This window comes from Nymphaea colorata, chromosome 5 (assembly GCF_008831285.2).
Source record: "Nymphaea colorata isolate Beijing-Zhang1983 chromosome 5, ASM883128v2, whole genome shotgun sequence".
NCBI lineage: Eukaryota > Viridiplantae > Streptophyta > Magnoliopsida > Nymphaeales > Nymphaeaceae > Nymphaea > Nymphaea colorata.
In genome coordinates, this window is record NC_045142.1 from 448,553 (window position 1) to 465,099 (window position 16,547).

General features: G+C 38.4%; 1 long non-coding RNA gene across 1 annotated transcript; it reads left to right on the plus strand.

The window, feature by feature from the left end:
* The first annotated feature begins 3,157 nt into the window (after positions 1–3,157).
* LOC126410058 (uncharacterized) lies at positions 3,158–7,677 on the plus strand. The gene is made up of 2 exons (XR_007573351.1): positions 3,158–3,260; positions 3,352–7,677. It is a non-coding gene; the product is annotated as an uncharacterized LOC126410058 (long non-coding RNA).
* The last annotated feature ends 8,870 nt before the right edge of the window (positions 7,678–16,547 follow it).

Here is a 16,547-nt window from a genome sequence, read left to right on the forward strand (position 1 = left end):
TTCTGGAACAGGCGGAACAAGATGGATCTTCTCTTCTTGAGCAACCAGTATAACTGTAGGAACTGAACTAGGAGTCTAGGATGTTTGATTCTCCATTCTCGGGGTAAGTCGGAATAAGGGACATTCTGTTCTAACGTTCTTTTGTTATGGACCAGGTGGAACAGGATGTTCTCATCTCGGGTAACAAGTGTAACTGCAACAACTGCACCAGCGTTTCTCTAAGTATTTCATATGTCCGTTTCATAGTGTTCAACTATAGAGAATGCTGAAGTTGTCCCGCATGGACGGTATGTTCTGAGCATCTGTGTTCAAAGTTTGCATCTGATGGATTAATTATCCAGGAAGGCCATTGTGATTAGTTACAAGGACAGCCTCCTTCCTCCTGCCCAGGATATTTTATCTAAAAACTTGAGATCTTAAGGAATGTATGATGCAAATTCACTCAATTATTTTTGTGGGGAGTCCGCAGATCGCAGTCAGTGTAGGGCCAGCAAATCACTAGTGAATCTGCATTATTGGAGATGGCGGCCGTTGTTTGTGGTTGGAACTGACTGGAAGAACATTGGAGGAGATTGTATGGAACGAAATGTTTCAAGGAATTGACTGCTGAACACCTTGCTTTCCAGCACTCTGTGGACAAGGCTAGTGGCAAACCCCAAATTCCTGCTCTTTCTTCAAAACCGTGCTTGAGACAAAAGCATCCACTGCATCATTAGTTTGATTCTTCAGGGTGCTACACCTTGCCAACAGGTAGGCCATGAATTAGGAGGGTTTTAGCTCTCATTCCGAGCAGTTGGATGAAATGCTCCTCTTGTTCACCCAAAAATCATTAAGTAGCAGGAAAACAAATTGAGCTGGATACATTTTTCTCATCAAATGTGGGGAAATTGTTAAATCTGTTTTTATAAAGAACGTCTCTGAACAGTTTCAGTTTCGTTTCCAAGCCTACCCAAGGCAGAACTATTCAAGGGGTGTGCATATAGCAGACTTGGATCTTACTCGAATCCAAGTCCGACGCCAATATAATGTAAGAAACCAAGTCGTCAGATAAACTGTCTATTAAACCGAGTTCCATGAAATCCAAAACGACTGGTTTAGCTTAATGAATTAAAGTACACCCCGATTAACCAACAGTATTTAGCTTGGTAGTTCATCGGTTCGCATATTATTGTTCTATATTGAAATTTTCATCTTGATGGAATATGAAAAGGCTGCTTTCCACAAAAGACTGCATCGTGTTTTATACTTTATTTGATCTCATTTTTGCCTTGTAGAAACGTACTATCCCCAAAACAAGGAGCGAGGCGGAACTGCTTTCGAGTCCATAACTCGTGAGAACTTGCTAATTTATGTTATTGGACGCACTTTACTTATTTTTTGCATAATGAAGAATTTGAGTGTGTATTTACACCATTCGGCTTTGAAACTAAATTCCAATCTAAATATGATATTCTATCACTCCAAACATTGGAATTTTTTCCCATTCTAATCAAACACCAAATCCAAATGAAATTAGATATATAAGTCCATATCTGAATCAATTTTATGAACAGAAGACAATTGGTGAATGACCTGATCGCAGCCAGCGTTATCAAATTGCACCGATCCAAATCAAATCATAAGGATTATTTTGCTTCGAATTGCCCTTCCAGTAGAAACTCATTAAAAAAATGGACATTAGTAGAGTGAAGGGCAGGTAAATGCATCAAGCTGTTCACACTTTAGCTCATGAAGCTTGAAAATTTTTATATAATGATATAATCCATCTTTGCTTAAGCTTTAATAGCGCTCAAAGTTAATACGTGTTGGATATTTGCAATATGCATTTTGCTGGCACGGTTAGGCACCAGACATTCTAATGGCAAAGAAGCGGTGGGTAAATACCGATAAACATGTTTTGTTCAACCCCTGTGGTTGATCTCGTCCCGAGGCATGCGGTACAACTGGTTGGGTTAGTGGTTGGTAGGTAGTCAGGTTTCAATAATCATTTTCGCACTGAGTTTATATTAACCCTAGGCATTGGGCTGGCCTGGGCTTCGCCCCACCATTCAAATTCGAGCTTGAGTTAGGTTTGATTAAATTTAAATAAATTTTTTAATATAAAATAATATATAAATTTAATTAATTGAAATATAATATATATATATATATATATAAATTAATAAAAATAAATATAAAAAAACATTATCGGACCCACCAAGACTTATTAGGCCCAACTGGGCTGGCCCAGTGCCCTTTTTTCCAGGTCTGGTTACGGGTTCGGGCCCAAGTTAGGTTGGATACCAGGTACTTGCGGACAATCCGACCAGGCGCCCAACCTTAGTTTGTACCCAACCCAACTCCTAGCTTTTTGGATTGAATGCATATGTATTTGATAATATAAAAAAAGGTGATAGTAATTGGGTTCGAATAGGCATGACCATATTTGGATCCATTCTTACTGTATTATATGCAGGTCACTGATTTTTTATTGGCAGATCTACTTCAATCTTAGAAAGTAGAATCAAAGTTTGAGTTAGGATTCAAATATGACCAAGAGAGACTCATTTGGTTTAGGGGTTTGATGGGCCAGAAATATCCTGTAACACTAAAAATAGAATTCAAATTTTAAAAAAAGATTTTGCCCATCAGAGATGAAAAAACTTATCGTTGGGTTTGTTTTAGAAACATCTTTTCAGAAATTTTGTGGGGTGAAAAAAAATTTGAGGACAAAAAAAATAACCGTTGGTTTCAAAGCAGTGTTTAACCTTCAATGATTCTGTTTTTCAACCTTTATTCCTATCAAACTACTGAAAAACTTATTTTCTAAAACATAAATAGTTCAACAAACACTTTGGGTTTTGAAAATCTTGATTTTGTTTTCATTTCTTTAATTCTTGAAATAAAATTTTGAAAACTTCTTTCCAATTCATGAAACGAGACTTTTTCTGGTTGACTGTTTATGCGTAATATGAGCCAGAACGAAAATCCCGAAACGTAAACTCGCGATGACCAAGTTCGAGAAAGAGTGTAAAAGTTTTCGACACAAGCCCTTTCTAGTGATTGGCAGCAAAAGTGAAGCCCGTATCAGAAACCTTTCTACTTCGGGTTCTGTAATTATGTGAGAAACTGAAGGCTAAATGCAATTTGTCAACAATGAAACACCCAGTGGTATTTTGGCGGTTGCTCGTTTTCGTTTAACCGCCAAAAGCAATGCCGCGCGTTTCTTTCCCTCCAGTTCCTCGCACTGCCCTCGCAATTCTCTGGCGAAGAGACCCGAGGTTCCTCTCTCTTTCTTTCTCTACTTCCATTTAATGGTGGAGTTTTCCGTTCTTTTTGACAAGTTTCTAAGTTTCTCGGTCATGGTTGTAGGGATTTTTTGAAACGTGGAAGACTGGAAGGCTTTCTGCATGGTCTTCGTTGATATTTCCGGCAACCGTTTCAGCGGAAGGAAAGCTGTTGTAGGAGGACTAAGGCATCTTTCTATTAGTTTTCTTTTTTCTCTCTTAGATGGTGGTTTTGACTGGACGAGTTTTTTTTTTTTTTTTTTTCCCTGTTAGGCCTTTCTTTACCTTCTCTTTTTTGAAGATTTTTCGAGTTAGTAGTCCATATAGTGAATGACATGAATTTGGGTTTCTTAATTTGGAAATTGTGGATGTTATGCTTATTATTCTCTTCTTTCTGTTAGCGATCTCTAGTTCTGGGCGGGGAAGATCGTTTTGCTAAGGGGTAGATTCCTTTCGTTTCACAATTGAGAAGTTTTTCCTCTGTTTATCCCTTTTTGAAATTGAGAAATAATTAGGGATCGAGATGTGTCTGGTTAATTGTGTTTGCTTGGTGGGTGCATTTTTTTGTTCATCAAGCTATTCGGAAGTGCTTGTTTAGTAGCTATGAGCTCGTGTGGAACTGTCGCTGTTTGCTCGATGTCCTCGGTATTGACGTGGAGTGAGATTGTTGTGGACTCGTGGGAGTTGGCTTTACATTTTTCTTTTTCGTCTCGTCAGCTTTGAAGGGGCTGATGTTCAGATGGACATCGGATTTCTGGGTGAAATTTTGAGGAAAATCTCCTGATAATAGAATCTCTCCTCGATCTTGGAAATACCAGAGGCGTGAACGGCGTTCTTCTCATGATGCTTCATGTAGGAGAGATTATCACAGTTCCATGTCTTTTCTCTGTCTTCGGCTACTCTTGTCTACTTTTGAGGTGTAGGTCTCTTATTTTCGTGAGCGCATCTTAACTGATGATCTGTATCAAGATCAATTGGCAATTATCAGATGATTCTTTTGTTCTAGTTTCCCCTTGTGCTGTCCTCAACAAGCATTTGTTTACATTTAACGTAGAAACTTTTGAGACCTACTTCTGATTTTCGTGTAAATCCATCTTTCTCTTTGCACTGCTAAACATGGTGTTTGTTTATTGGGGCATAAGAAACTCTGAGAGAGGGAGTTTTATCTTATTATTAACTGTGCAATATGTTCCTGCTATGTCACTCATTTCTTTCCTCTAAGTAGGGTGGGAAGATAACTATCATTCGATGCCCAAATCTCCTGCATTAGAGTCCAATACCCCACTTTCTGTATTTATGATTTTAGCATAGCAATGTTCTTCAACAAATCAGCAGCTACTATAACCATTTGGTAATTTAGGAGAAGAGCAGGTGCTAGGTCCAAAACTAGCAGAACCCAGAAACTAGCACGTATAACAACTTCTCTAGGATTTGAGGATCAACGACAATGCCAAATGATTGTGGTATTCTTAAGGTGATAAAATACCTTCTTTTGGGATTTGGAAGGGTGTCCGGGAGGGCTTATTGATGTGATGCTGCGGAAGCCTGAAAAACAATTTGCCTCTTTGGTTATGATTTATACCTAGTGCCAGTTTTCCTTAATTTGATTGTGTCAGACTAAGTTTTATTCCTATGCAGATAGTAGTGGTTATTTGAAGCACCAGTGGGCATCGTCAATTAGGGAAATGCCAAGGCATTTCGTTGAGGAAAAAATGGACCAAGGAAATGGATAAGGATTTTCATGGCACCAAATCTTCGATATTTTTGTGAAGCAGTAGTCTTCTATTCCTTGAGAAAAGAATTTCTATCCATCAAATTGGATGTGCTCTTTAGACCTTGTTGCTTCTCTTTCAGAACTTCTCACATAATCTGAGGAACTTTTAAGCATATTTAATCAGTGTGCTCACATTTTTGCCTTTAATTCTGGAAAACACACAATAATATTTTAAGGCTGTATGAATCTAGAGTTTATTTCTGGCGTATATCTGTACGCTGTTAAATTCAGAGTGGTGACTTTTCTGACAAGGTAAGGGCTGGGTGTTCTGTCAATGATAAGTTTCTTTGACAGGTCAATTTGACAGTTTTCAACATTGACATGGAAACAAAATGAACGCATTATGGATAGAGGCTAGTATTATGTGTTCACATTCAACAATCCTAGGAGAGATTATGGCTCCCTTTATTATCATCCAGTTTTGCTGGTTTATCTAATATTTTTTTTAGTATGTGACTGCACAAACGAGTGGTTCTTCAGTGACAGCTTCTTTAGTGATAGCTAATCGGACACTATATAATTGTAGTAAGTCAATTACGTTTAATGACAATGAACAATAAATAATTCATGGTCGCGTAAGACATTTTTGTAATGGGTTGTGGTATCATGTCAAAGCTTCAGAAAATTTGCTGCTAGAATAATGATTTCTGTGCTTGTTCGCAAAGATTTGCTATAAGCCAAAATAGAAATTTGCAGCTCTGACGATGTGTTATTTAAGGTCAAATTCTTCCGTTAGTGTTCATGCAAAACCTCCCCTGTTCGTTGTTTAAGAAGCATTATCTCCTGTATTGGATGTATTCTTTTGCTGGTTTGGATTTAGGATTTTATGTCCGCTATGAGCTAACATGCTTTTCGTGGGGACCTATGCAAGGGTGACTGGTTGGTAATAACTGCAAACGACCTGGAGCTTTGTTAAGGGTTGCCCAAATGTTGCAGTTTGTGACATCTTCTGCTTCCTGGGTCAGTTTGTAAATTTGAACTGATTTTTGAATTGGGAAGCCTGCATATACATTTATGTGGTCATCTGGCGCTGCAAGGGTTGGATATGTTGTCAACATGTTGAGTAACCCGGTCCGTCCAAAGTCAATGTAAATGATGAGTTAGAGTTACTGAGAGGGCAGAAAGCTTTGTTCAGATTAAACATGAAAGTTGCCAGTGGCTAATTGCTCTTTCTTTTTTTCCCCCTTAAAAGGCATATTGCTTCTGAGTGCACCACAGAGCCCATATATTCAAATTGCCATGAACCGGGGGATATGGCCAGCCGGTCCTCAGTTGAGCCTCTGTCATATACGTGATAGCCTGATAGGGCTGGTCGCTAACAAGAGGAATGGTTATCTTCCTGGTGACGTGATACTTTCCAACTACTGCTACAAGCAAGCGGCACACAGCAGCTGCATGCACCAATCAGGGAACATTTTATGTATGCTGGATCACTTGGCATGAGATTTCACTAACAAACCTAATTATAATGTTTTCGGGTCGTCATACAGCACTGCCCAAATTGGGACCTGATGTTGGTGCAAGTTTTGGGGTTGTTATTTGCCGCTTATGTTATCATCCTGGTCACATCGGTCTAGATTGTGGGGCATCAATCATGTGCAACAGCTGTGGTAGCTGTTGTCACTTTGCATATCAGTGCCAATCTGATCAGATGTATGAGCATCGGCTCTGCAGGGCGCTGGTGTTGATTGACAACGAGCTGCTTGAAGCCTTATCCTTCAGCAATTTATCTGGCGGCTTTGGATGGTTCTTCCGAATTCTTTGTTTAGAAGCTAGTAGCTACTGGCTTCATGGCTCGCTGAAGCTGCTGATTGAAGCATGCAGAACTTAAATTGCTATTTTGAACAGAACAGTTGCCAGGTTATCGTGATCATGTTTTTTGTGCACGCTCCTAAGAATCAAGATGGAGAAGATCTCCTTTAAGATCTCCCCAGATTTGAGTGACTTGGAATGGTCTCTGCGTTTTAACTTTGAAGAACGGCTAAAAGAAAGCCCACTTGTGTTTGTCTGTTTGATGTCTTCTTGATTAAGGAAATCCTTGGCCGGGGTTTCAACTTAGTAGATTTCATCAAAGGGGCGATTGCAGTTTCTGCTCCCGCCGGGTTGATTAGGACCTCCCCTGATGATAACCTTGGTTCTGCCTGAATGGACTGTACTTTGTATAAAGGAGGTTCAACATGGGAGAAATGGTGGTGGCGCACTTTCGGACATAAGCATATTGATAATATCATCACTAATGAACCTTCAAGGCCAAGTGGGTTACTGACAGCATTCTTTGTTCCCAAATCCCATCCTGCTACAGGTATAGCCTCAGGTACATTTGCGCAATACCCAATTTGGCCCAAGCCTATTGTCATGGTTTTGGGAAAAACAAAAACAGTTTCTGGTGTTACTTTTTGGACGATAGATGATTGAGCTCATGTGCTTCAGTCTTGGCGGAATGGCGTTCATGAGCAGTTTGGATTCATGTAGTTCGTCGTGTTCGGATTGATTCCAAGAGTCTGCCTGCCTGCTTTCTCTTTATGTGCTTTTGTGGTCATCCCAAGCATATCTGAGAAAGGTGGAAAGGATGCATAATTTAATATTAGGAGCCATAAATTCTTTCAGATCTTCGTAAAGTTCATAATAATTCTTTCCTGCCTTCCCTTTATCTGCATATATTTTTATTTTACGAGACCTGAAAGGGATGGTGCAGTGGAACCAGGGGTGGCCTTTAGGCTTTCAGCATTGATGGTTTGATCTGCATGGGCGTCACACTTGAAGGGTGTATGTATGTGAAAAAATGTCCTTAGGAAGATGTAAGATAAGAGAAGAGGGTTTTCCATCATCTCAGAAATCTGAGCTATTAGCCTGACGTGGGAGAAACATGAACTATTAGCCCCACATAGGATTTATGAATAAGTGATTGTAAGATAGGGTAAGGAATATCCATGCTAAACCGGATTTATTAGAGTCAACTAATCTAAATATTTTATGAAATTCAATTACATATCTTACTGGATATGGTCTGTAATGGAAGTAATGTTTTTATATCGGTGTGATCACTATTCCTGTTGATAAACTGTTTTCGCTCATTAAATTGGAAATTTGAATTATGAATTCTATTTGTTCATCATCAGTCAGATCAGTGTGGACACCAGAGGTCTATATGATCATCAGGTTGCTCTAAATGAGGTTCAGCTTTGAGTTTCTCTTGGAACTCATTCAAAATAAAATAAAAATAAATAAATAAATAAAGCTCTCTTTTACTTGAGGCATGCAAGACATTAGTGAATATAAAATTAGCCGAGGGAATAAGGCCTGAAGGGAACCATTAGCATGTGGGCCTGGCAAATGAGGAAAAATATATGAGGTTGGGAGAAATTCAAAGGAATCAAAGCGAACTGCTGAATAAAGCATTACAATTTGCATGTAGCAGTGATGAGCTGTCCTTATCTGTTTGATTTTTCTGGCTTTCAAGTATTTCCCTTTTACAGTTCATTGGTCATTCCTTTCTGAAAACATGTTCAGATGGTTTGAGAGCGTTGTCAGCCATAAAGTAGGTGGCCAGGCTGCCACTGCTTTCCTTGGGAGGATTTTTTATTCTGCTTATAATGCCCTTACAGGCCCACCTTAACCTGCGGTGCTTTGTTGCCTAATGGTAATTTTCCGCTGGCCAAACATCGGTCTCTCTCTCCAAATCTAGCCCTGACCCAGATCATAAATTCATAATGCAAGTCTGACTTCCTTCTTGTTGAGCCCAGACACGTTTGGCACCAATATAGACTCTCTCTCTCTTTCTCTCTGCCTAAATTTGAGATCACAGGACTCGTTTTCTTCTGCTTCATATTTGGAGGTTTGGAGTACACTGCCATAATGCTAGAGCAGCTATTTTTTATGTTGATGGTTGTTGGTGCAAACTGATTGGATATAGGACAGATCCGCTGGGTTGAAGCTAGGTTTTGACAAGAGTGGAATTGGATTTGAGTCTGCAAAATACATTGATAGGATTTGAGAGGTGAAAAGTTGCAAGAGCCTGAACCTTCAATCTGATTCATTTTGCATCCCTAGCTTCAGTAGAGTGAAATCCAAAACCTTTGACAGAAATTGGTGTCTTTTGCAACAAGGAGTTTTGCATGTCTAGAGTGCCCAATAGCCAGGAAAGATTATTCTGATTGCATCAGATCTTATTTAGAATCATATCTTTTGAACAGTGGAAGGAATCAAAGTTGATCTTAAAAGAATGTTATTGATTCAAGCAACATAAGGTTCCGGTGGCCAGGTACACTGGTAAGAGAAATAGAGAAATCTTTTTAGAATGGGTGGGAATCGGACAGACTGTAAAGAGATGCCTTTTTTTATTCAAGAATCAAGAGTTCAGCTAACGTTAGAAATTTGAACTTCCCCAAGATGACTGAAGATTGGAATCTAAAGTTGTGACTAGTCGAACGTCAAACCTGAGGAGCTAGTGATTTGTACCTGCACCACCAACTTCCTGCCGACGCAAAAGGATAAAATACCTATAAAATAAAATCCCAATGGGCAGGCTCAAGCTGGAACTGTCCCTGGTAGGGTTTAAATTCAAACGGAACTCTTACATGTTGCCAATTCTTTTCCCATTGATTTTCTGGAATGGCCTCCTTGCTTTTGACTTTCTTTATATGGAGTCTACGATTTACTTGAATTCGGTAAAACATTTATGAGACATTGCTTTTGCGATTTTTTGGCCACTTAACATTTATTCCATGTATTTAGCAGATCTAGATCCAACGAGCGTGCACTTTTAAGGCGCGCTTGATCATTGGTGAAGATCATGGAATGCATTGTCGCATGACCTTCTGTTCTTGCTTTTCAGTCGCACCTCAAAAGTGCGACATAATGTAAGGGAAGCTACGCAAATGCTTCATGTTTTGGTGGAAGGCATCAGAAGACACCCTCTATTGTATTTGAAACAAAGGCTTGCTTCGGACTTTCTTTTCCACCATTCGAACACGCCCTTAGTCCTCTCCTCTCACTCCCAAATTTAGTCGAGAGGGCGGCTCACAGACAGAGAGCCATCCGTTGGTTTCCTTCAACTCATCATCAATATAAGCCACCGAGTCCACCCAATGAGCATGCAATTCATGCTTGTAACGTGACTACCACATAAAAAAAAAATCGAAGATGGAAGTCTTTATCATCTTAAAAATTGTAGCTAAGCAAATCGTGTTTATTCTTATCCCATTACGTTGTGAGCAGTAAGTATTGGTTTTTTGTCTTGAAGGTTTACACAATTTCTGGCACACCATTCGGTGAGGAAACTGGAACTTGCAAAATGAAATGCATGCGGCATCAGACTGTACTCCAAGCTTTTTCCTTGAATGCACGCAAGCCGCGAAGTGAAGAAGTCTTTGTATATTTCTTCACTTCAATTAAGGTGCCGCTTGATCTAATTTCTAACTATTTGTGCAGGAGAAGCCATTTTAGGCCACTTTCTTTTGCATGGTAGATCTTGAGTACATGGAAAGCTGTGTCCCAGGGAACGCGCGTTCCATAGTCCGTATCTTCATGCAAACAAGTAACACATATTAGTGGTGGAGCCAGACATTTCTGACTGAGGTGGGTACCGTTACATTAAATTTCAAATTATAAGGGATGGTTATATGTAAAAAAAAGAAAAATAGAAAAACTTATATGTGTAAATAAAGCAAATTCTGTGAGCCAGTGTGGGCAATTGCCCATAACAGCCCGCCATTGACTCATAGAACATTCCTTTGTCATTGAAGGAAGAAAACTTTTATAGCATTCCATCAATCCGGGTTCTATGACCCCCAATTCCGGTCTTCAAGCAAAATATGGTTCTGAACCTGAAACTATGTGTTACTCGGGTCAGATCCAACAATTCACATGGTATTCGGTTCCGATCATTTCCTTTTTCCTTTTCTGTTGGCCGCTTCACAGTCCAGCATCCGGGTGCAGGCCAAGTATCAAACACAGGACCGATTTGTGCACAACACTAAGATGGCGCTGATGTCCTGAATTATTCGTTTTTTTAGACTAATCTTTTCTACCTTCACAAGAGGTGAAATGTACGGGGAAAAATAATCGGACCTCCTGCGGCCGACTTATTTTTCCTGAAATCTTCAGAAGAGTAGTGTAACACTAACACGCGGGTAAAACTTTTCTGACGGTAAATTTTTCAGAAAAATTTCATTCTGAGTTGATTTCAGAATGTGCTTCTTAAGTACACTATCGAATATTTTTCAGGGTGTCATCGATCAAACCTCCCTTAAAGGCCAAAGTCAATCCAATCAGATCTGACCTGAGATTGGAATTGATTGACTTAGAATGAGCAGCCTGGTAGTAAAAACCAGTACAGAAACACAGATGTATTTAATATATCTTTTGTCACATATTGTGAGGCTCCCATAACTGACAAGGCCTATTTATTTAATTAGGGGGTCCAGTAAAGGGTTACAAGATCCAACAATGCAGATTTAGCTGCGCTGGAACTGACAATAACCTGTACCAATCGTATCCCCATTGTAGGGCAACGAGAGGTGAAATGTGATTGGATTTATCCTCTTTCTATGTTATTCTTTGGGTCAGGACAAGATCCAGCATCCTTCATTTTAAAACCCCATTCATAAGATTCAGGCCTACAGTCTCAAATTTCGTTTTCAGAAATCTTGAATGTTTCAAAAGTTTGTTTTTCTTGGAAAAATCTCTGGTATAGCAGGTTAGAAAAAGAATTTTTTTGCCCTTTTTTCTGTATTTAGATAGGTAAGCTAGAGTTGGGTAGATCCTTGCTAGATCATGTCAACATAGACCCGCCAGGTATTGTGTAACTTCTTGAGTTTCATCAATTTAAAGTCTTTAAGTGAAAGAAGTTTGGTATTTGCATCCCTTATTGAAGACCAGGTGGGTGGTAACTCCTAGTACTTGGCTTTAGCAGTGAAAGCCGTGTTGGTCTAGCCCCAATATTGTTTGGCACACCTGGTTGATCCGGTGGTTTGTAGGAGCCTAGCTTCAGATGGAGGAGTATTTCATCCTACACCAACAAGAGATCTGAAGCTCTCACCCAACCCCTTTGTCCTCTTAAGGGTCTTTTGGTAATAGGAACACTTTGGAAATGTTCTGTGAATCAGACCCAAATCTTGGAGCATGTTAATGGGACACTAGTTTCAGTGTCTCATGAATCTGCCCCGTTCTTGAGGCAAATTTATGGGATACTTTCATAAGTGTTATAGATACCAAATGACTTATTAGGTACATGGTCTACTTTGGTGACTTGGGATACTGCCCCCACGGCGCTTCAACTTGCACTTTGGTGACTCCTTTTTGGAGCATTGAGAGTTGACGTCCTAAGATTTGAAATGAAAACTGGCTGCCTACCAGCTTGCACCCTAACTGTTGCGCAACTCCCTTAGGACTGTAGAAGCCTAGTTGCTGGTTCGAACATTGTTCTTACCCAATCAAGACTTGTGCTAGGACCATCGGGGCAGCAGAATGCTTTTCTAGGTTTTACGCCGTAGACAAGCAGTCAAAGTCTCTGAACAGGTATGGCATCCCCCAAACAAATACTCAAAAATAAAGTTTGCGTTGGTCTCAACTCCAACCTTTGTAAACTAATATTTAAAAGCAACAAAAATTTGAACATGTCTTTCCCCCAAGAGTATGGCCCTTTAAAATTCAAAAATCAAGTGGCAAGAAAAGGTTGGTTGAAAGAACACCAACATTACGATTTGTCAAACTCTCTCGCTCTCTTGCTTTTTAGACTTCCATATGTTCATACTTTCTTGTCACATCTGCCTTGAAGGCGCCATGAAGAATAATTACTCAAACTAGTTGCTATATATATTGATGCAAGTGGGCAAGCAGGAAATGCAAATTGGCCATATTGGGTTGCGTTATAAAGTTGATTGACATTATACTTTCACGAATAACTGTGAACCAGTGGCTCAATTGCATAATTTTATAGCCAACAAATTCCCATGCAGGGGGTTATAAGTTTTCCAATAAGTCCTTAAATGAAGTGCCCATATAGATCTGCACCAAATTTGGCATTGTTCTTGGAGTGGCGCAGCTTATCCTTCACTTGACTAGCAAGATTTGAACGGTGGGATGGGATTGTAGAAAAGGTGCAACTTTTAGGTAGCAATAGCTGGAGCTTTGGATGACGCAAATAAAGAAGGTATGGTCCTCATGGTGAAGACTGAAGCCCCTTTCTGTTACTACTGTTTCTATTATCATTTACTCTTATGAGTCTCTTTCAAAAGTAAATATGCCTCTCAAAGGAGCTTAGCAAACTGGTCAGGTTAGTGGGAGGCCAAGTACTCTCTCTCTCTCTCTCTCTCTCTCTCTCTATATATATATATATATATATATATATATATATATATATATATATAATCATTTTTGTGTTCAAAAGTATTTTTCTAATAATTAAAAGTTAATGGCGCTTGGATAATCAACATTTTGACAGCAGAAAAAAAAAATTAATTAAAGAATTTTTTGTGCTAAATTATCAGCCATAAGCATGTTATAGCATGTTTATACAAACAAGGCTTCTCCTCTTATAAACTCAATTTCTTTATTTAAATAATTATGATTTGTAATGTCTAGTTCTTGCCGATAATATTTAGATGAAACTTAAATATTCTAAGACTACAAAATTTGTTTTAATTAGAAGAACTATTAAGGTCTCTGATTTTTCATACGACATTACAAAACGTCGTGAAATTTGAAAAAATACGAGAGATCTACTACTTTAAACAGCTTAATTGATTTATTTTCGCAATGGTAGAGCAGACCGACATTTATCCCCTCTTTCACCACAAAAAGCCCTTGACTTTTGAGAAATCACAAATACATGCTCCTGTTACAAAATCATTTAGTTACCGACGCAGGTGATTTGCTAGGGGAAGGGAAAATTCACCCTGTCGATAAGATTTAGATTCGCATTATAAGGAGTGTTATGCTCTCGAGGTACTTCGTTGCCCTTGTGCTTTTATGTTTGCTTTGATTTATATGAAAAGTTAGTGGCAGAGCACTAATATTTTAAGTTTTTTAAACTTTATGGAACATTTGAATATAAAATAAATTAAAAAGGTAGCCATGTATAAATAAGATAATTTTTTTGAGCTGGTGCCGACAATGGCCCACGCCGGCCTCTGTAATTATATTGAGCAGTTCTCATAGGTTTTGAATCCTGTCCCTTTCTTGAAGGGTGTTTGTTAAGAAGAACATTGTGTTTTTGAAATTTGTGTTTTATAACATATATTTCAAAAAATCCACGTTAATGTTTCAAAAAATGTCATACAGTTATGGATTTGTCCTTAAATTTAAGAATCAAGTTTTAGACGGCTCAATTTCGGCAGCTTAAACCATCTGGTTGGATTCAAATTCCATGTTGGTATTTGTCCTTTCTTGGATATAAATATGATAAATAAGATTAGGGATGCATGTGGTGTAACAATCTATGTATTATTAGTGAGGGAATGGCAATGCTCTATGTGGATATTATGGTCTATTTGAACACATTTTCGTGTAATAGATTCTCTTGTCCATTAAATCTCAAAGTGGCATCCCAGATCCAAATCCAAACACCAATTAGCCATATTTGTTGCATGGATTGGGTTATCTCGGTTCAGTTTGGAATTGATACCACGTCTTAGACTTCTCGGTAACCTGCCTTTGACTAAGGATGTTAATGGCAGGTCTGATTCAAATATAATGTAACAATAGAACAGATTATCACAGAGTTCAATGTGATTAATGGGATAAAATAACTGGAATCCCATGTTGTGAACATAATTCGTATTGGTTAATCTAACATGATTAATATGCTTGATTCATGTTTAACTATATTCGATGTTTAACTATATTCGGGTTAATTGGTTTTCTTGTCAATATCAAGGTTAGTTAGCTAAATAATTTTTTCATTATTGCTTAAAATTATGCACAAAAAGTTTAGGTGTGCTTGCAAAATTCGGCAAGCATCCATGTTCTTTTTAGAGGGGAAAATAAACATTATCTTCTTCCAACTTTACAGCCGATTTGGCGGAAGTAAACTTAAGCATATGTTTAATAGCTATAAAAAGCTTTAGGTGTGTTTCATCGGCCTCAAAAATTAGCCCTGCTTTTAAAATTTTTAATATATTCTTTGGATGTCTCTTTAAATCTAATCTCATCATATTTCCACACACTCTCTCCCTCCCTCTCTCTTTCTCTCTTTATATATATATGTGTGTGTGTGTAGAAACTGATAAGTGCAAGACATTTAGATGCTATAACATATATGAAACAATATTAGCCCCAAACCTTTTCAAGTTTGAGAAACAAACAATGAAAAAAAAAATACGAATCAATATTAGATAACGAAAATGCTCTATCACATTTTTCTCATTGTTTTTCTCCCAACTATCAAACTAAAAAAAATTAACGACTAATGTGGTCCCTTATATATATATATATATATTTATACACAAACACCCCCATAATACATAGTGTTTTTAGCAATGATTTTGAAATATTTTGTTATCTTGTTACATCTCGTAGTCGGTTGATCTCTACACACACATACAACACCCATTTGCCCATTCCATTTAGATCATGACTTAGTTGTTCTGTTGTGCATTGTATCTATAATTACATTATAATTACTCCCATGGTTTTGCCCGTGTAAGGGTTAATAGACGAACTTCGCTTTGGTCATGAAAAGCAATGGGAAAAACGATAATATGCAATTAACATCCGTTGGCGTCCTTTTCAAATCAACAACAATAATAACAAAGCCACAACAGCCATCGAAATCTAAACTATCTTGTTTTGAAGGCCTTGCCATCGTCAAGTATGGAAGTGTGCATCTCGGTAAAGGTTCCATATTCCGCGAGCGAGTAAAGAAAGAAGCATGTAAAGGGTATTTGGCATTTAATAAGAAAAAACATTGTGTTGTCAAAACAGATTATCAAACAAACTATATGTTTTTGTTCTATAAAAAATGATGTCATTATTAATGTTGTCCTTTCATGTAACAATAAAAAATTTGGCATAGTGGCAAAAACAAAAACGTATATTGTGTTTGGTGTTACGACCTTGTTTTTTTAACTGGCTTTAAAAACATGCTTTTGTATTTGAGTGACAAGACCAAAAAAAAACAAAACAAAACAAAACTACATTTTGTGTTTGGGGATGAGAGGAGAGGGGTGGAGGGTTAGCTTGTTTACTTTTGATGAGCAGATTGCTTGACTGAAGGCCAAAGCGCACTTCCTTCGCCTCTCCCTTTTCAAAAGGGTTCAAGACTGCATTATGGTGCCTCGAAGTAGTTTACAACTATTTTCATTGCTTGACTGAAGGCCAAAGCCCACCTCCTCCGCCTCTCCATTTTCAAAAGGGTTCAAGACTGCATTATGGTGCCTCGAAGTAGTACCTCAGTTTGCTTCAATTTACATATCGATACTCATTTTTTGCAATGCAAAAGGTTGATACCACATGAGTTTGAAACAAAAACTGAATACCTACCAATCCCCATCCTGACTGTTGCACCA